Source organism: Chelonoidis abingdonii, chromosome 4 (assembly GCF_003597395.2).
Source record: "Chelonoidis abingdonii isolate Lonesome George chromosome 4, CheloAbing_2.0, whole genome shotgun sequence".
NCBI classification, from domain to species: domain Eukaryota; kingdom Metazoa; phylum Chordata; order Testudines; family Testudinidae; genus Chelonoidis; species Chelonoidis abingdonii.
This window is the reverse complement of record NC_133772.1, coordinates 73826724-73839571: the sequence shown is the minus strand read 5'-3', so window position 1 is coordinate 73839571 and position 12848 is coordinate 73826724. Positions and strand designations below refer to the sequence as shown.

The 12848-nt window shown below is 38.1% G+C and overlaps 1 protein-coding gene across 2 annotated transcripts in view; it reads left to right on the top strand.

The window, feature by feature from the left end:
• The window catches only part of LRRC4C (leucine rich repeat containing 4C), a 933364-nt gene that overhangs the window by 748271 nt on the left and 172245 nt on the right, over positions 1-12848 (top strand). For both annotated transcript variants that reach the window (XM_032794464.2, XM_032794453.2), the window contains exon 4: positions 5651-5737. The gene's annotated coding sequence lies outside the window, so the exon portion shown is untranslated. The remainder of the gene's footprint in view (positions 1-5650; positions 5738-12848) is intronic.

Sequence of the window (12848 nt, the reverse complement as noted above, 5' to 3'; positions counted from 1 at the left end):
GAGAGTCTTAGTTCTTGATCAAGGTTTTCAGGGCTTCTGGAGTCCCTGCTCTGTGATGGGGGACTTTCTTGGCAGTCAGGGCCATCTGGGACATCCACTGGAGTGGGGGGAGTTCCTGGGAGTTGGGCAGCATGAGGGATCCTCAGGATTTGGGGTAAATGACTGCTCAATTTCATTCTTGAAAAAGATAAGCAAAATATTTTGACTTTCCAAAATGAAAAAAATTGGGATTTCCATAAGAAATATTAACATTTCAAGTTTTTGTTCTTTTTCAAACTGTCAGAATTTCCCACAGAATGGACATTCTGAGTTTTCACCATCCATGTGGTCATTAAAGAGTCCAGAGCATGTTTTCTTTTTCCAGAGTTATTTAGCTGGTGTTCTGGCCAAATTCTAATTTTTGTAATTATGTTTTGCCTATCAAAATTTCCATGCAGATAGATCTGGAGACAATATTCTTTGTTATCTGTAGAAAAGTGTTCCATGTTGTCAGCTGTTAAGCAGAAGTTGTGCTCCTCTGCCACTGCTGGATATGTTTGTTGTTGGTGAAGTGATTCCTACATAATGATTTTTGATGCATTGTGATGAAAAGTACTATATGAGTACAACAACTTCTGCTTTTGCTATTGTTATAATATTTTTAAAACCTATAGATTCTTTCATATTATAATGCCAATAACAAAAGATGGACAATCTAAGTGACTAATGGTCATTAACTCATATTAGCCAATTATTTAGTCCCCCAAGAAATTATCTGCACCTCCAACATTGTTGCTTATATGTTGCTCTAGTAGGGGTAATTACAGTGGGATTTAATGTAATTTCTATTGAAGCTGGTTATCCATAGTATTTTGAAAGAATCAATTTAGGGTGGCTGAAGTGTAGATCCAACTAGAAAACTTGGGCACCAACTGCTAGAGGGAAGAAAGCTTCATTGAGGGCAGGGTGAACTGACTCTACAGTAGTGCCTCCCTGACCTGCTAATCGTGTTTTAGAATAATTTCTTCGCGCTGACTTTTATTATTCCCCTTCTTAACTAAGGATCAGAAGATTAGAAATACATAGTAGGTACCCTAGCCATGAACTGAAGCTATATATGGGAAAGGAAGGGAGAAAAAAGCAGGAAAGGTAAAGGAGATGTTACCAAGGGCAATCCTGTGAAAGCAACAGTCTCTGAGGCTGTATGGTCTAGAAGCTAAGCCATAAATTTAAATGCATTAATGTTTGGCTTAGTAGTTAAAGCAGTGACCTCAGTGGGTTCAGGAATGAACTTTTGGGTTATGTTGCAAATTTTGAAAATGAGATACTAGGAAAATCAATTAGTGTCTCTGAACCTCAGTTTATACGTTTATAAAATGAGTACAGCAAGTGGAAAATGGCGGATGACATATTTGAGAAAATCGCTCTCCCCATTTTTCCATCAAAAATTCAAAATTTTAACAAAAATGTGTTGACATTTTGAATTTTGTCAACCAGCTGTCAAAAAGAACTTAATACTTTGTCAGTCTGACCACTCCAGATCCAGGCCATTCAGGGATAGATTAAGTGAACATCTCACAAACATTTCACAAATGTTTTTTCTCTTGAATTGGGGGAAGCTAAATGAGTTTGTCCTTTTGCATTCACTTATTTATAATATCCTAGCAAATTAATTGTAATAGAAACAGCAGATAACAGACTGATAATAGAGAATGTTCTTAGAAAATACGTTTCAAATTTGTGTGAGGTTTTTGTCATTAATTTTTTCGTACCAGAAATGTGAGTTTTCTGGTTCAAAAAAAAAAACATAAGCTGCCATAACCAGACTAAATTAATCTAATAGAATTATCCACTATGAATGATTCATTTAGCTCTGTCTCCACATCATTTTTGAGGCAGTCTTGAAAGGGAGGGAACAAATGTGTGTTGGAAGTTTGTATGGCTGTTGTGTGGGCTCTGCCTGTTCCCTGGGTGAAGAGTGATGGGCAGTCTCCAGAACTCTAAATCCAGCACCTTTCCCCACTCTTAAAATTGTGTATTTTTTAAAAAGTAGAGATATTAAAACTCTTTGTGTTGATAAACATTCCAAATTGGCAAGGAATTGTGAACATATAGTTTTTAATATTTCAGGCTGCATTTCTAAATAGTTAATTAGTTGTAAACTTAGAGCTTTAAATGTTGCATTGATGATTGGACAATTTTAAAGATGAAACCTGTGCAACAAAACCTGGGAATTCTTGTTCCAGCACTCAGAAACTCCTCCTGATTAATTACCTTTTTATTTCTAAAATCCATCTCCCTAAGGATACCTGGTTCTCCTCACTGGACTTGTTGTCATCTGCTGTTGCCCTCTCATTTAGTAACCTCTTCTCAATCAAATCCTCTTTGGATTTCTCCTATTCTCCTCTGACTGTTTTCAGACCTTTTCCTTCCCCATTCTTCATTTCAGTCTTTGTCTTCCCTCTCCCTCCAACTGGCTATTACCTCTTTTCTATTTTTTTTAAATCTGACTGTGATGGCTGGCTCTCTTTTTGTCTCTCACCTTAATCCTATATATTCATCCTGAGAGATTTAAATTTCCATACTCACTTCTCTGATTTTTCCCTCTGAGGTCCCTTCTCATTAACCTTTTCACCAGACATGCCAAACTCAAGGGGGAAAAAATGCAGAAATTGGGCTCATTTTTGGCTTAATTGGCTTGTGAATTGTTTGTTGGCTAGTTTTTGGCTTGTAGCTTGTTTGGCTTGTAGCTTGTTGGTTTTTTTGTTTGTTTTTTTGTTTTTTTTTTATTGGCTCCCGGCAAGCAGGGGCAAGAAAGGGAGAGAGTCAGGGGTACAGAGATGGCCCACCACAGTCCCAGACTGCCCGCTGAGGGATCTAGTCACATAGAATATTGGGGTTCTTAGGGATTGACTTGTTTTGGCCTTGTTTTGAAATGGGATTAGCTTGGCTTCTTGTGAAAGTCAGGGTGCTTATTTACCACGTGAAAGATGGTAACTGTGCTCCTCACTCAGTCTCCAGCTTTGGGCTGATTCTCCTACTAACTGTCCTGGGTCACTCTCTTAAACTGTTAGTTGTTCAGTTTCTATTAATTCTATAAATTCTAGACCTGGTAGAATAATAGTCAGTGAATTCTAAACTTGTTGAATTGTGGCCTTTTTTCAATTCTTGAAGCGTTGGCAGACAAATCTTGATTCATAATTTATTTATGTATTTCATTGGCTGTTAGTACCCTTACTCACATTACCAGATGCATTACACAAACACAGCAGTGAATCCAGGGCCTGGAAGGTGACAGAAGCATTTCAAACCCAGAGACCTGCCTTCACTTTCAAGGCTTCTCATTGTTTGTGTGCTCTGCACGGTGCTTTATGACAGTTGCTCTGAGTAACACCTCACACAATGAATAATAATGTGTCATAGCTGCATATCATCAGACCTTCACTCTCATTCCTACTTCTGTACCTAACAAGCTCCTCTACTCCCACACTCTTGTGAGACAAAGGGCCAACATATATTTACATTCAACCAAAACATGGAACTCCTGTCTCATATCACTTACAACCCATGGGCCTCATCCCTTGAGTTACAGGGTAACTATCCTATAACAATGGAAGTTGAGGGTGCTCAGCAGTACTTTTCAGAATCTGGACCCCAAAGATATGGGTGGGTACAGTACAGAGCAACACAAGCCCAAACAAGCAGAGTGGTTGTTAGTTCATTGCACTTGGGATGCATAATGAAAAAGGTGTTTGAAGATTTTATTAAGAAAGAGAGGGAAAGTGCTTAAAAGCTTACATTTTCCCCATCCCAAAATAGCTGCATGTTCTCCCAAGTAAATTTGAATCTTCTAGTGCACTGTCAAAGGCACAATCCCTCTGCACATTCCTCCCATACCAAATTCTTTTGCTGACCAGAAAGTTTAACTGCTGAATTATAATCCCCCCTGTGCACAGCCTCCCAGCTCATACTGCATGCTGATAACAGGCTAATTATCTTCTGCTCAAAGGAAATAAATGCAACATCTTCAAACGACAAGAAAGTAGCTGGGGCAGGGGGAGAGGAAAGAACCACCATTGTCCTAATATCATTAAGATGACTTGAAAGATACTGACTATCTTTCAGAAACCTCAGGGTAGGCTTGGAAAAGCCCAAAAATCTTAAGCACTCAGCATATATTCTGTTTTCCGTGGCTATATTAACACAGCAAAAGCATCCTTGTTTGAGGGTGTCTCCAAGATGCACAGATGTAAAGTCAAAGAGAATTAGGTGCCTAACTCAAATAGGCACTTTTGTAAATCTGACCGGGTGCCGATCTGCATATGTAGGCATCTATGTATCTTTATAAATCTGGTCCAGAGGCTTCATTTACAGAATAAAGTTAACAGAGGTAATAGGTGAGTTTCATATCTGAGATATCTCACATTGGAAAGAAACAAATCTTTGGAATTTAGTAGTAAAAAGAAACCCAATTTAAATTGTTGCTCAGTGTAGCCTGATCTTCAAAAGGGCCACCTGTTACATAAAATTATGTGCATAAATATTTGCAGGATCTATATATCTAGAGATTGGAAAAGAAGATTGTAGTGGTAGGTTCAAGGCCTGGCCCACAACTACTGTGGCTCTAGTCTTTTCATTATTGATCTTTTTTAAGATCTGTGTTCAGTGATTATAGCAAGTCAAAAATTACTTAAGGGGATAGATTTTTTTTTAAAGAATACCAGATGTTTGGAATGTTCTTTTATTAAAATAGATCCCCTCGGGCAATTTTATTGCTCCTAACATATCTTGTAAATAAAGGTTACATAAAAGGATGCAAATATTTAAGGTAAGCATTCTGGAGATAGTCATGCACACACATACACACAATACATATAAACAAACAAATAAATAATACACAGTAAAGAAAGAACCAAACCAAATCTTGGCTCTAAGCTGTGCAGGGAACTGGAATTTCTGTTTTACCAGAAATACTGCAATTTCTAAATTTGTTTTCATTGCAAAATGGAAATAAATTTGGAGAGAGCATGATTTCAAAATGAAAATCAAAAAATTCTGTTCTGAAATTGTTGAAATGGGATGTTTCAACCTTATCCAAGTGGTTTTCTTCAATTTAGTTTTTCAAAACAAATATTCATTAAAATGCGCATGTTCCTCTAGAACAGTGGTGGGCAACCTGCTCCCTGTGGGCCACACTCGGCCCATAAGGGTAATCAGCTGGCAGACTGCAAGACAGTTTGTTTATATTGACCATCCGCAGGCACAGCCGCCCACAGCTCCCAGTGACCGTGGTTTGCCGTTCCCAGCCCATGGGAGCTGCGGGAAGACTATCAGCATTGTAATGTATGGTATTTGCCAGTGCATTCTAATCTACTACATGGCAGCTAAGTTTATCAGCATTGTAAAAGGAATTCCACACTACTGAAGCAATGAAATGGAAACCATATGTAAAAGTGAGGAAACTCAGTTCCAGAATAAACTAGTGGAGAAGGAAGGAGATTATTATAGAAAATGACAAAGAAAAAACAATTCCTGCAGGTAGCTAGAGATGCCCAAATTCCTACTTAGATGGACCAAGCCCAGACTTTCTCATATCACGGACTGTGCTTTCCTGCATTGTTGTGTAACCAATATGGGCAAGCTTGTAATATCTGTGTTTCTTTCCTTGCAGGTGTTGATGCCCTCTTCATCACCAGAAATCCTTCTCTTACGAGGCAGCTCTTCCCTAGATCTTGAAGATCGGATCAGATTTGTTAAGGTAGGGCTGTATGTTATGTTGCACCAGGCACAGTGAGAAGGAAAGGTGGAGACAGAGAGGGAAGAAAGAACCAGAAAGATCTATGTATTAAAACCCTTATCACTTTCACAAAGCTGGACTGAAGAGGCTTCCCATCTTATTATCCATGAACCTAATGGACAAACAGAATAGAATAAGAACAGTTCACAACAGTCAATTCCTATTACATGTTTTTAGAGAACCCTATCTTAGTAGTATCTATATATATACACCTATATCAAGTATATTCCCCTTGGTCATTCCAGAGTATATGTTCATATTTTTCCCCATATAATCCTCAGTGCACTGTATTTTAAAGAAAGTCAAGATGTATACTGCTTGGATAACAATCCAATATTCTGGCATATCATGGGCAGTTATATATATATAAATATATATATATATATATTATCTATCTGTATGTCTGTCTATCTAAAATACAACTAATAGTATGACTCAGGAACCTTCTTGTAACCTCTGTGAAACCCAGATGATTTAAATACATAGTAGTTCCAGGAGTATATTTCAACACCGTAAGGCTAATTTGATTTCTGAACACTAGAAAACCACGCTGCATACATTTGAAGAAATGAAGAGAGAGAAAATGGGTTATTTTTTTCCTTCCTGAAAAATAACTATTTTCCAATCATGTTTACTGCCACAGAGTATCAGGTATTATAAACATGTGACCTAACTTTTCTTTCACTTACAGATCTGTAAAACAGGAGTGAACTATATAATGAGATTTCATATACCTTCCTCTGTAATATCTGATACTGATTCCTCTGAAATAGATGGACTATTGGTCTGATCTGGAATGGCAATGAATTCATTGTAAAAAAAAAAAAAAGTTATTGTTTTTACTGGAGTTTTCCATTCCCCCACTGTCAGGGGCGGTTCCAGGCACCAGCGCATCAAGCACATGCCTGGGGCAGCAAGCCGCGGGGGGTAGTCTGCCGGTTGCCATGAATGCAGCAGTCAGGGAGCCTTCAGCAGCGTGCCTGTGGGAGGTCTACCGGTCCTGCGGCTTTGGCGGCAATTTGGCGATGGGTATGCCAAAGGCGCGGGACCAGCAGACCTCCTGCAGGCATGCCACCGAATCCGCGTTACCAACAGACCTCCCACAGCCATGCTGCCGAATCCGCATTACCAGCGGACCTCCTGCAGGCATGCCACCGAAAGCAGCCTGACTGCCATGCTTGGGGTGGCAAAATACATAGAACCGCCCCTGCCCGCTATGAGATGGTATTGAAAGGGGATGGTGTATTTCAGATGTCCTGTGATCTTTATAGTACTGTTCAATTTCGATACAAAGAACAATTTTAATAAGAATGGAAGAAAAGGAAAGTGAAAGAATGGGGAGCTGGCCACTGTTTGGGGAAAGTTCAGAGAATTCAAGATTAAGGCTGTTATTTTAACTATATTTTAATACATTTGTGTACATATATGCAGAGCCTCACATCTCTCTTCATTGTGGGCTAAATCCTAAGGCCTGTACTCAGTTTTTAATCAGCAATTACTCAGGCAAACACCTCTTAAAGTACAGGCATGTTCTATAGCATACCTCAATCTCAAAGCATTTAATGAAATCGAGGGTTGGTCTGTTCTGGGAACTTACATCAGCATCGCTATGTGTCTTGGGTAGGTGAAAAATCCAGTCTAGCGTCCTATTCACTTGACCACACTGCCTCAAGAATTGGCTATTAGAAAACTGTGTACAGTGCATATACATTACAATTAGGCTTCACAGAATTTGATTATTTTTTATAATTTTGATAGATAATATTGATAATTAGTTTTAAGCATTTAAAATAAATTTTCACAGTTGTGTAAAATTATGGAGTTTGAGCATTTTTTTAAATTGACTTGTTTATTTATTTAAATAAATAAAAGACAGTTATTTAATAGGTCAATGTTGAAATTCAAAAAGTTAAAAGACATTGTCACCATCACATGTCAAAATATACAAAGTATTTATCGTTAAATCAACAAATCAGACACGGACTAGCAAATGAATTGCAAAAACATTTGTAAGAAGCCTAATTCAAAAGTCTAAATCAATAGATTTTGAGACGAATATGTTTTCAGGCAATTTTTTTCTTACTTTGATTATCTGTACATTTTGATTATTATTGATGGAAATAGTTTTATCAGTTTGTGTGTGTACAGTGAAATAGATATTTACCAACAATTATCATGAAAAATATAATCTTTATAAGCATAAAAACACTATTTTCAAATCTTAGACTCTGAACATGTCTAAACAAAGTTTTGTCCCACCTGCTAAAGGCACTTTTGCTTGTTGAGGATGAGGTATATGCTAGGTATGAGATTTTTAAAGAGGAGCCTTCTTTAACGTATATGGACAGAAAAAAAAAGTCTCTGAAAATATCTTAAATGTTGGGAAAATACCACTTATTTTATGTTGAGAAATCTCAAAAAAAGGTCAGGTAGAATTTTGTCTGATCTCCAAAAGCTATGATAATCTTTTGGGCTTAGAACACATTGATAAAATTTCAGTCCAGAGGTTAATTTATTTGGAAAGTTATAGCACTTGAAAATAGAGGTTTAAAATGAAAGTATCTCCTAAACTACTGTGAATTCTAACAACTTTCAGCTGTGAGTACTTGAAAAGAATGTAGGAAACTTCACCTAAAACAGATGTGTAAGGCACAATTATTATATATTTATGCCATCAATATTTTTCCTCTTGGTAGGGATCCTCTCTATCTATGTCAGGTTGTTCACATACAGACCGCTCCCATTTCCTCACTTTATACCTTTCTTCAAGGGCTTGCATTGCTGCCTGCAAAGCACTATCCTTCTGGATGATAGGGACTTTGGAACCAGCTTATGTTCCTTCATCCTTGGCTCAGAGTTCTCTTTTAAGCAGTGTGAGGCCCTTTTCCTCCTCAGAATACATCATTCTGAACCTATGCTGAGCAAGGAAACAAGACAGCAGAACTTACACCTACATATTTAGTTTAATTTGGCAATTGTCCTTGGATTATCAGCAGATAGGTCTGCTCAATGGTCTGTGATGGGATGTTAGATGGGATGGGATCGATCGCGCGGATCCAGAAGTTACTTGCAGAGAATCTTTCCTTGACTGCTGGTCGGGAGCCTTGCCCCCCACATGCTTCAGGCTTTAGCTGATCTGCCCATATTTGGGCGGTCGGGAAGCGAATTTCTCCAGGGCAGATTGGGTGACGAAAACAGACCCAGGCAAGGGGACCCAGGCACTGAGACTTCACCTTCCCCTGCAGCATGAGGCATGGGTCACTTGCTGGTGGATTCTCTGCTTGAGGTCTTCAAACCACAATTTGAAGACTTCAATAACTCGGACATAGGTTAGGGGTTTTTATAAAAGTGGACGGGTAGGGTTCTGTGGCCTGCTTTGTGCAGGAAGTCAGACTAGATGATCATGTTGGTCCCTTCTGACCTATGAGTCTATGAGTCTATGAGTCTATATTTCTTGCTTGGTATTGCAGAGCAACATGGCTGCTTGGTTGTCTTCTCATGAGTATTTTTAGGCATATATAGTTAAGATTCTAGTCTCAAGTAAACGAGAATTGTATTTTCCAGTCACAATAACTTCTTAGGAGAAGAAATTAAGATGGCTGAAACACCTCTCTCTATTTCTATGCGTCATATTCTTGCTACTTAAAAAACATGGGGGGGAGGGAATTGCTGTCACTTTTTAAGTAAAAGCAATAATTCCCAAAGTACTCTATTATCCATGTCCATGTTTTCTTGTCTTAGAGTTTGCAATCTTATGAATGCAGTTTAGTAACAACAGAGAGATATTCTTCCTGTTTGCTCTACTGGCATTTACAAAAGCAGCTATACATAGGATGGTGCATGAACATAATATTAAGGTCCAAAAATATGTCGCCATTTACACCTGTAGAAATCTGGAGTGACTTTATTTAATTCCAAGAAGCTCCTCCTCACTTACACCAGTGTAAATTAAATCAGACTCTGACCTCAGTGGGGCTCCATCTTGGTGAAGGAGTCCACTTTTGTGTGCCTCATACTGTAGGATCAGGACTTGAGGCTGCAAAAGTGACAAAACTTTGAAGTGGGAAATTTTGAATAAAGCATTTGGTTCCAAGCCATTTTGTGAATTAGAACTTCTGTGGATTTTTGTGGAAAATAGGGTCATTTATGTGTGCAAATTCATCAATGTTCACTCATAACATTGTCAAAACATGATATGTTATAGGAAATTTGCAAAACGTGGACATTTTCAAACACTCAGAATGAAATGGAAAAACCTTTTGTTCTTAATTTTTTTTCTTCAGGGTGTGTGTTTGTATGTACACAATTCTCGTTGTTTGCTATGACTACCACTGTGAAAGCACATTTTGTCTGCCACTATGCCTTTGACTTTAGGAATAATTTTATAATTTGGAGAGCCCCAGATTGCCATGGTGGTAGGAATAGAGCTATGTATTTCTTCTGTATCTACTCTCATTGCTATAGGGGAAAATTAAACCAGTTTGTGATATGAATTTAATAAGGGACATAGAGTCCCAAGATGTCATTTGTGTAATTTGTACCTAATGCCTATCCAATTTAGTACATACTATTTTGCCTCACTCTTTCAGCATCTCATGTTCTTGAGAGGGACACCTACTTTGCCCTTATGCCTTAAATTCATAGGGACCTAAATTTATTTTAGTAAAACCCTGGGCACTAGACCTCTCAATTTGGTAATATTACAGTCCAAAGAGATGCTTAGAAACAATTTAACTCTCTATATTTCTTATAACTTTGTCTGTTTATACCCTTTCATGAATGCAGTTTTTCTTCATTTAAATATTATTGATATATTTCTCCTCACAGATCCACAGTACTCATCTCTGTTGCTCATTCTGTTCTCATTCTACATGCAGTCCTCTCAGGTGAAAAAGAGAACCTCAGTACAGATTGGAAAGGAGAATTTTGCCCCAAGAGTAGATGGCTTCTTACTTAATTTCACAAGACTTTCAGTCACTAAATATTAGGCCCCTCTTGCAAAGAAACTCAGATGCCACTGAATTGCTTTTCACAGATCAGCTGATCTTTCTATGCAGAAATTTGTTTCTCATTGAAGAATATTGCACTAAAACACAGACATTTTTAATTGCAGATTGTGAAATTTGTGTCTGCAGCTGTCCAGTTGGATTAGCAACACAAGATTCAAACAAACATGCTGAGAATTTCACTGTGTGAAGTGGAATCAAGTTTACAAGGAAAATCTTTACAAAAGGAAGATGTAGCATCTGGTATTTTCCTTCCAAGCAAATATTTTATAGATTCATAGCTTAATAGGGTTTAAGGACAGAGGAGACCAACAGACCATTTAGTCTGATCTCCTGAGTATTTCAGGCTATTAAATTTCACTGTTACTCCTGTATTAAGCCCAGTGACTTGTGTTTGACTTCTCCTAACCCACCCCTGTGTTCCAACAACTATATAGTGGTTAAACCGAATTTCACATCTGGGAATTGTGAATAGGATAAGATTAAATCTAAAATGAGCTGGGGAATCCTTATATATACAAAACAGTATGTCTAGACTCCTAATGTTGAAGGCTTTGGAGCTTAATTTTGGTATTACTCAAACTGGAATAAACCAATGATAATCAGTGGAATTGTATATGTGAAACATTGGTGTGAGTCAAATCAAAGTCAAGCTTTAATTTTGTTACTGTAGCACAATCTCCCGAAAATCTACTACTGGATTCTCACCATCCCTTAGTTACTGAGACACGCTGTTAAGTGAATTAGAGTAGAAAGGGCCTAATCCAAAGCCCACTGAAGACAATGAAAAGTTTCCCATTGACTTCAACAGACTTTGGATCAGATTTAGGCAATTTTCTTTATTAAAAGTATCAGACTGAAAAGAACCAAAAATGACAGTGATGTTTCTATGCACAAATAACTTCTTGTCAGCAATGTTTTATAAGGAGGATTGTTTTCTAGAGTTGCTTTTGTGACTATATACAAGGAAAGTGGAATGTAATTGTGTCAGAGAAGATAGATAGCTCTGAAACTGCCTCTCACTGTCCTTTTTATTAGCAACATTGTCTAATTTTCCTTTTTCACTCCTCTTTCTATACTTTGCCAGTTTTTGCACTATTTCTTTCCCCCATCTACAGGCTTTTCTGATTGTGCAGTTGATGTCTATCTCACCGTATTTATCTGCAGGTCATCAGCATTATATTAGAATATTTGCTTTCCCAGGGACTAAAGATATTTCTCTTCCAAGTTATTGACAATGTTGAGTATTTAGTCTTTTACCTTGAACCATTCTCAATGCCACTCTGATATAGAAGTTCAGTTCTTTAGCCCCAATTTCCTGTCAATAAGGGACAATTGTGTTATTGCAACCTGCTGTTATGTTGCCAGTCGCATCAACATTTGGTGCACATGCCAGTAAGCATTGATATTCTCCCTTACCTAGGATCAGGGAAACCTGTCCAGTTGATGAGAAACAAATGTGAATTGTTTCAGTCCATTTCTCAGAATGCTACTAGTTATCTTCACTGATCAACCTCTTGGTCCATAATCCTCTTGGTCCTTAAATGGAACTGGAAATCATTGAGACTGTGATCCTGGCCTTTGTCCATGTGCATCACCAGCTGCAAGATAATGGACTTTAGCTGCACTGGTAGGAGTGGTCTGTGGCTCCCTATGAGCAGCCAGAAGTGGTAGTTGTCCAGGGGCTTCACCTCCGAAGCATCCATTTAGGCCATAAGCTGTGCCTTCATCTTTCAGACAGCTACTACCTTCCTTAAGACCTTCCTTCTACCTAAATGGATCTAAAGTAAATGACGATGTAAAGATGGAACTACAGTACATATATCTCTAGTCACTTCCTTCCCCACTTGGCCTTGTCTGTGTCAGTATTTGTGCTTTGCAAGTGTGTGGATGGATGTCTAGGTGTTGTTCTGTTCCTTCCACATGATCCAAGATATCTCCCATGGTACTTCCATATGAAATGTAGAGCTATTGTAGAAGTGGATTTTGCATAAAAACAGCATAAAACAAACTTGAGAAAACAATTAGTATAGCGTCAGGGGAAAAATATTTCACCCAACCAAATT